The sequence below is a fragment of the Anomaloglossus baeobatrachus genome, chromosome 1, assembly GCF_048569485.1.
Source record: "Anomaloglossus baeobatrachus isolate aAnoBae1 chromosome 1, aAnoBae1.hap1, whole genome shotgun sequence".
NCBI lineage: Eukaryota > Metazoa > Chordata > Amphibia > Anura > Aromobatidae > Anomaloglossus > Anomaloglossus baeobatrachus.
The window spans coordinates 843,189,894-843,197,518 of record NC_134353.1 but is presented as its reverse complement, the minus strand read 5'-3'; the positions used below and the strand labels follow the sequence as shown (position 1 = coordinate 843,197,518).

The 7,625-nt window shown below is 43.7% G+C and overlaps 1 long non-coding RNA gene across 1 annotated transcript in view; it reads right to left on the bottom strand.

Moving 5' to 3' along the window:
• Positions 1 to 879: 879 nt before the first annotated feature.
• The window catches only part of LOC142301028 (uncharacterized), a 94,923-nt gene continuing 88,177 nt past the window's right edge, over positions 880 to 7,625 (bottom strand). The window contains exon 3 of the long non-coding RNA XR_012752688.1: positions 880 to 2,776. This is a non-coding gene — a long non-coding RNA (uncharacterized LOC142301028). The remainder of the gene's footprint in view (positions 2,777 to 7,625) is intronic.

Here is a 7,625-nt window from a genome sequence, read left to right as displayed (position 1 = left end):
TAAACATAAAAAGGGCATGTGTTATGAGGATGGGGACCAGGATGTTGGACATAACTCAAGATGGGGACCAAGATGGGCACATTACTACAAGATGGGGACCATGATTGGGATCATTTCTACAATATGGCGGTTTGTATGGACACATTACCACAAGATGGGGACCATGATAGGGGACATTTCTACAATACATACATTCATTCTTATCTATCTAATAGGATGACGACAGCTGTCCAGACCTGCATCCCACCACAAGGACCACTCCGGAGGAATCCCTGAAGAATGAAAATCATCCCCAGTGACAAAGTGAGAGGCTAGGCAAACCACCTTTGGCAGCTGCCTGCCCCCCTGTGGTCTCAGGGCATTGACTCTTCTAAGAGTGGTGCTCAAACTGTTGGGGTGCAGGTGTGGGACCCTATTTTCAGAGATGATGTCCTCCACCCAACTCTCAAAAAGCTGAAAGGGTCAGTCAGAAGAGATGGGTAGTCGAGCTGGGCCATCAGACGGTCGCCTCTGTAGCTGTAGTGTCATCTTTCTTATGATTCCAATGTGTATATTAAACATAAAAAGGGCACGTGTTATGAGGATGGGGACCAGGATGTTGGACATAACTCAAGATGGGGACCAAGATGGGCACATTACTACAAGATGGGGACCATGATTGGGATCATTTCTACAATATGGCGGTTTGTATGGACACATTACCACAAGATGGGGACCATGATAGGGGACATTTCTACAATACATACATTCATTCTTATCTATCTAATAGGATGACGACAGCTGTCCAGACCTGCATCCCACCACAAGGACCACTCCGGAGGAATCCCTGAAGAATGAAAATCATCCCCAGTGACAAAGTGAGTGGCTAGGCAAACCACCTTTGGCATCTGCCTGCCCCACTGTGGTCTCAGGGCATTGACTCTTCTAAGAGTGGTGCTCAAACTGTTGGGGTGCAGGTGTGTGACCCTATTTTCAGAGATGATGTCCTCCACCCAACTCTCAAAAAGCTGAAAGGGTCAGTCAGAAGAGATGGGTAGTCGAGCTGGGCCATCAGACGGTCGCCTCTGTAGCTGTAGTGTCATCTTTCTTATGATTCCAATGTGTATATTAAACATAAAAAGGGCACGTGTTATGAGGATGGGGACCAGGATGTTGGACATAACTCAAGATGGGGACCAAGATGGGCACATTACTACAAGATGGGGACCATGATTGGGATCATTTCTACAATATGGCGGTTTGTATGGACACATTACCACAAGATGGGGACCATGATAGGGGACATTTCTACAATACAAACATTCATTCTTATCTATCTAATAGGATGACGACAGCTGTCCAGACCTGCATCCCACCACAAGGACCACTCCGGAGGAATCCCTGAAGAATGAAAATCATCCCCAGTGACAAAGTGAGAAGCTAGGCAAACTACCATTGGCAGCTGCCTGGCCCCCTGTGGTCTCAGGGCATTGACTCTTCTAAGAGTGGTGCTCAAACTGTTGGGGTGCAGGTGTGGGACCCTATTTTCAGAGATGATGTCCTCCACCCAACTCTCAAAAAGCTGAAAGGGTCAGTCAGAAGAGATGGGTAGTCGAGCTGGGCCATCAGACGATCGCCTCTGTAGCTGTAGTGTCATCTTTCTTATGATTCCAATGTGTATATTAAACATAAAAAGGGCACGTGTTATGAGGATGGGGACCAGGATGTTGGACATAACTCAAGATGGGGACCAAGATGGGCACATTACTACAAGATGGGGACCATGATTGGGATCATTTCTACAATATGGCGGTTTGTATGGACACATTACCACAAAATGGGGACCATGATAGGGGACATTTCTACAATACATACATTCATTCTTATCTATCTAATAGGATGACGACAGCTGACCAGACCTGCATCCCACCACAAGGACCACTCCGGAGGAATCCCTGAAGAATGAAAATCATCCCCAGTGACAAAGTGAGAGGCTAGGCAAACCACCTTTGGCAGCTGCCTGCCCCACTGTGGTCTCAGGGCATTGACTCTTCCAAGAGTGGTGCTCAAACTGTTGGGGTGCAGGTATGGGACCCTATTTTCAGAGATGATGTCCTCCACCCAACTCTCAAAAAGCTGAAAGGGTCAGTCAGAAGAGATGGGTAGTCGAGCTGGGCCATCAGACGGTCGCCTCTGTAGCTGTAGTGTCATCTTTCTTATGATTCCAATGTGTATATTAAACATAAAAAGGGCACGTGTTATGAGGATTGGGACCAGGATGTTGGACATAACTCAAGATGGGGACCAAGATGGGCACATTACTACAAGAAGGGGACCATGATTGGGATCATTTCTACAATATGGCGGTTTGAATGGACACATTACCACAAGATGGGGACCATGATAGGGGACATTTCTACAATACATACATTCATTCTTATCTATCTAATAGGATGACGACAGCTGTCCAGACCTGCATCCCACCACAAGGACCACTCCGGAGGAATCCCTGAAGAATGAAAATCATCCCCAGTGACAAAGTGAGAGGCTAGGCAAACTACCATTGGCAGCTGCCTGGCCCCCTGTGGTCTCAGGGCATTGACTCTTCTAAGAGTGGTGCTCAAACTGTTGGGGTGCAGGTGTGGGACCCTATTTTCAGAGATGATGTCCTCCACCCAACTCTCAAAAAGCTGAAAGGGTCCGTCAGTAGAGATGGGTAGTCGAGCTTGGCTATCAGACGGTCGCCTCTGAAGCTGTAGTCTCCTCTTTCCTATCGGTCCGATGTTCAATTCATTTACTGCAAGAGAAACGCAGCATGTTAAAAATTTCCAGTCAATCAAAATCCATGCAATCAATCCTATTGCTACCATTATGGGCTTTAGCAAACTTGAGAGTTATTGTTTAACCAAACACAGACCCCATCCAAGAGAAAGGATTCCATCCCTCCTTGGACATATCTCTATAGCTTTTTGTTGCAGCTCCTTTACCTTATCCGTGTTTCTGCCTATAGAATCAGGTGCATCTTCAATCCAGAAGCTGCATTCCTCACCTATAACAGCACAAGTTCCAACTTCATTTGTTAACAGATAGTTAAGAGCTATTCTGTTCTGAATGGCTACCTTCCCAAGATGAGCAATTTCCTCATTAAGAGCATGAATAGAACTTCTTGCTTCATTACCTATTCCATTCATTATATTAGCAAACTTTTTGGGGGGTTATTTGATAGTTCAACTCCCCAATCTGTCCAGGATGGACAGGGGCAAAACGATGAAGGACGCAGGGGTCCAGCGAACCGTAGCATCTGCTTCAGCTGGATGTGCGTCCAAGGGTGCATATCCAGCTGAAATGCACATTGCCACACAAAGACCTGTGGGGTCCCTGCAATGTAGATTGTGACGTTTGCGAGATCACAGTAGGCAGCTGCCGGCGCAGAGGCTAACACGTGTTGAACAATTTCACTGCTCTCTAGGCCACCAGAAAAATCGGTGAATCCCCTGGTTGTTCCACTTACTCTCCACCAACTCTCCATCAGCATACAGCACATATGCTGTATGTTCGATGTAAGATCCACAACTCCCAGTCCATCTGAAGAGGGAGAAAAGTTGAGCATTGTCTATCCTCCGCAGCTCAGCCACCCCCTGTACTGCACTCATTGCTATAGAACCTCACAGTAGTTTGCCCGCGCCCACAGGCACAGACCTGCTGTGCGTGCTGCAGAAATATGAGAAACGCCTAATGAGATGGTGTCCCCTCTCTCCTGCACTGCCATAGTTCTGTAGTCAGCACTAGTAATGGGCAGTCCGGCTCTTTTTGGTGATCCGGTTCCCAATTCTCCACTCCCCAAAAAGAGGCAGCTTTTTCGGATCCTAAATGGATGCTTATTAAATATATTTTCACCCCAGGTGAACACATATTTACGATATTTTACCATGCTTGAAACCCCGCCAACGGGCAACAGGCCTACTAGAATGCTGAGTGGGCGGGATTTTGTTCAGGTGGGTGGGGTTTCACCCACTAAACACCCACATTTTATGCCCAGTGAGAGCCAGTAAGAGAATTTAGTGGCTCTCACTGGGGTGCCAGCTCCTGTCAGTCACAGCAGGGAGCCAGACTTTTGTGTCGGATCGTTTGTAACCGATCTGACACAAGCAGGAGGGGGAGGCTCCAGTGGACACAATGTAACCTATAAAGGGAGTACTGGAGCTGCCTGAATAATGTCTCTTGCCCCAGTATCCTCTTCTATCCTCCAGCTATCCTCCTACTTGCCCCTCACAGCTGCACTTTCCTGCCCTCCTCCCCCACTGCCCTGTAACTGATGATATATCTTGCCTCACCTCCTGTGATGGTGGCGGGGTGTCATCATTTTCATGATTTTTGCTGTCAGACATCCAATGTTCTTATTTTTTTGTGTTTAAAGTGTGTACAGAAATGTCCACATATACAGTATATAAACTCTAGTGTAAATGTGGGACATTTTTAGAGATAGAATTCACACATTGAAAAGGATAATATTACTAAAAGCATGAAAAATCCTCTGAAAAATGTCAAACCTCGTGTTTCATTAAAAACCCCACCATTTTTATATGCAAAATGAATAATTCTCTAATGTTATTTATAGCACAAATATAATGTTAAGAAACGGGAGGAGAAAGGAGTTTTTGAATGCAAAAATAGTTTATTTTAAACAAAGAAGGGGTTTTGGCAAGGACATTAAAAACAGGTATAAAGGGCAGGAAAAACGGCAAGTAAATGTAAATATAAAGGTCTTTTCCAGAGATGTATACATGATGGCATAAAGCATGATGATAAAATGCAGAGAACCTGCTGGAGATACAGTGGTCCCTCATAACATTTATACAAGATGAACTATCAAATATAGAAAGTGCTACAGTGCAAGTAAAAGTCATCAGTGCAAATTCATCAGATTACATACATAAGCAGTTCTCTGCATAGGCTATCATATATGCAGCAGGCATAAAAGCCTGTCCTAAAGGAGGTCAAGACATCACAAGATGATAAATACCTTTTATATAGAAATAGAAAGGAATCACTGGCGCCGCGTTCGTGCCCAGAGTACGAAAATAACCCCCCAACCCACCGACACGTGTTTCGCTTGGAGGGGGCAAGTGCACCCCAACTCACAGCTTCATCAGGGAGGGAAGAATTATTCCTTGTGTATCATTAAAGAACCCACCATTTTTATATGCAAAATGAATAATTATCTAATGTTATTTATAGCACAAATAAAATGTATAGCAAAAAAAAATGGATGGGGCTATATACCGGGATGGGGATTGTAAATGTGAGTGCTGATGGAAGGTGGCTTTCTCTCAGCATCCAACCTTCCCATGCTCTGCTGTACATCTTTCTCTCAGCACATAGCTTTCCTATGTTCTGATATCTATCTTGTCCTCAGGACCAAGCTTTCCCATGTTTTGATATCACGCTTTCCCTCATCACCCAGATTTCCAATGCTCTGCTGTACAGCTTTCCCTGAGCACAAAGCTTTCCCATGCTTTCATATCAAAGGCAAGCTGTGTACTGAGAGAAAAATGTGTAGCAGAGCATGGGAAAGCTGGGTGCTGAGGACAAGGTGGATATCAGAACATAGGAAAGCTGGGTGCTGAGTGAAAGAGGGATATTGGAGCATGGGAAAGTTGGGTGCTGATGTAAAGAGCAGAGTGTTAGCATAATTATCCTATACCCCAAGAGGGAGTGAGGGGGTCTAAATTTTGCTTCAGGGACCATCAAACTCTAGTTGCGCCACTGCTTTGTTTATTTTTTTGGAGTGATCTGGAATTTTCCTTCCACTTCCCAATAAATTCTCCCTCCCAGGAGTAGATATCTCTCCACATATACCAGGGATAGGATGGGAAGAGACCAATTAATTGGCGTGGCCCTAACTTGAGGGGATTCTCTCACTTAAAACTATATTATTTAGCTGATGAGCAAGAAAGTCAGAAACCAATAAAATGAGGCCGTTATTTGGAAAATCATTGACATTTCTATATTTGGGTATATAGGATGTAATGGGATTTATCTCTTTACTGTTGGATTTGCTCTGAAATTTGTCCATCGCCTAATCTCAGGGCTTCACTATTGGTTTTGGACCTGCTTGTGTTATATAGACTAAAGACTCCTAAATGAAAAAAAGATAAATGAGAAATAGGTGATAGAAAGGAATGAAAGATACAACGTGGGGTGACAGAGCGGACTTACCACTCTCCACATACTACATCCTCTAATGGAATGTGGGCCCTGCAGCTCCTTCTATAATGTGTGTGATGTCATACTGCAGTGGGCGGAGCCAGAAACCACAATATTCTGTGACATCATCAGCAGGAAAGCAGCTGTAATTTAAAGGGGCCAGACCAGGCCAGCAGCCAATTCATGACATATACATAAAATGGATTCTAATTCTCCACCTTGGCCTCTGAAACCTTTTACAAGGTGCCACCATGTCATTTTTGCCACATAATGCAATTCTGGAATAGCTTCTACTGATTTTAACATTGATAAATTCACAATACAATATTCACCCATATATCCCAGTAATACAGAAGATTAGATGTTATGAATGTTAGGATGGTGATGTGGATCTACTGCTGTAGGATAAATGGCCAGTAAATAGGAGAGGACACTAAAGATATTACTATCTACCAGAAAGAAGGACTGTGACTATTGTTTGATGCCACTGAGGCCAATTCTGTTCAATAATATATTAATTACAATTAATATTAATCTAAAATATTAATTCTTTAATTTAATATTGAGCAGAATGAAGTATGCGGACACCCTCTATATACCGTACGAGCCAACACACAGTCCCCCTATGTACAGTATGAGGCCACATATAGCCCCATATATACAGTATAAGCCCCTACACCAGGGGTCTCAAACTCGGCTGGGTGTTTGGGCCGCACAGAGGAAAAAAAATAATTTGGGGGGCCGCATTCTTTGCAGGACAAAGTGACATTTTTATTGGTACCATATATAATATATTTTATTGTTTTTTACACACCTTGGGATCACTGATTTTGAACATTTTCACTTGTTCATTATACCAAACGTGCACATTCTTTGTTTAAATATAAACATTTTTTTATATATATATATTTTATTCCTTTCTTGTAACTAATAGTCTTACAATTAGCACTATATAGAAATTTTGACCAACAACTTTTAGTAATGTTCCCCATATTGTTGTAACGTGCCCATCCTTGTCCCCTTGTAGTATTGTGCCCCATCCCACAGTAATGTGCCCATCCTTGTCCCCTTGTAGTATTGTACCCCATCCTAGTCCCCATCCCACAGTAATGTGCTCATCCTTGTCTCCATCCTAAAGTAATGTTCCCCATCCTTGTCCCCATTTTGTAGTAATGTGTTCATCCTTGTCCCCATGTTACAGTAATGTGTTCATCCTTGTCCCCATCCTATAGTAATGTCCCCAATCTATAGTAATGTGTCCATCCTTGTCCCCCATCTTATAGTAATGTTCCCCATCCTTGTCCCCTTGTAGCAATGTCCCCATCCTATAGTACTGTCCCCATTCTATAGTAATGTGCCCATCCTTTAGTAATGTGCCAACCTTGTCCCCACCCTATAGTAATGTCCCCAGCATTATCCCTATTCTATAGTAATGTTTT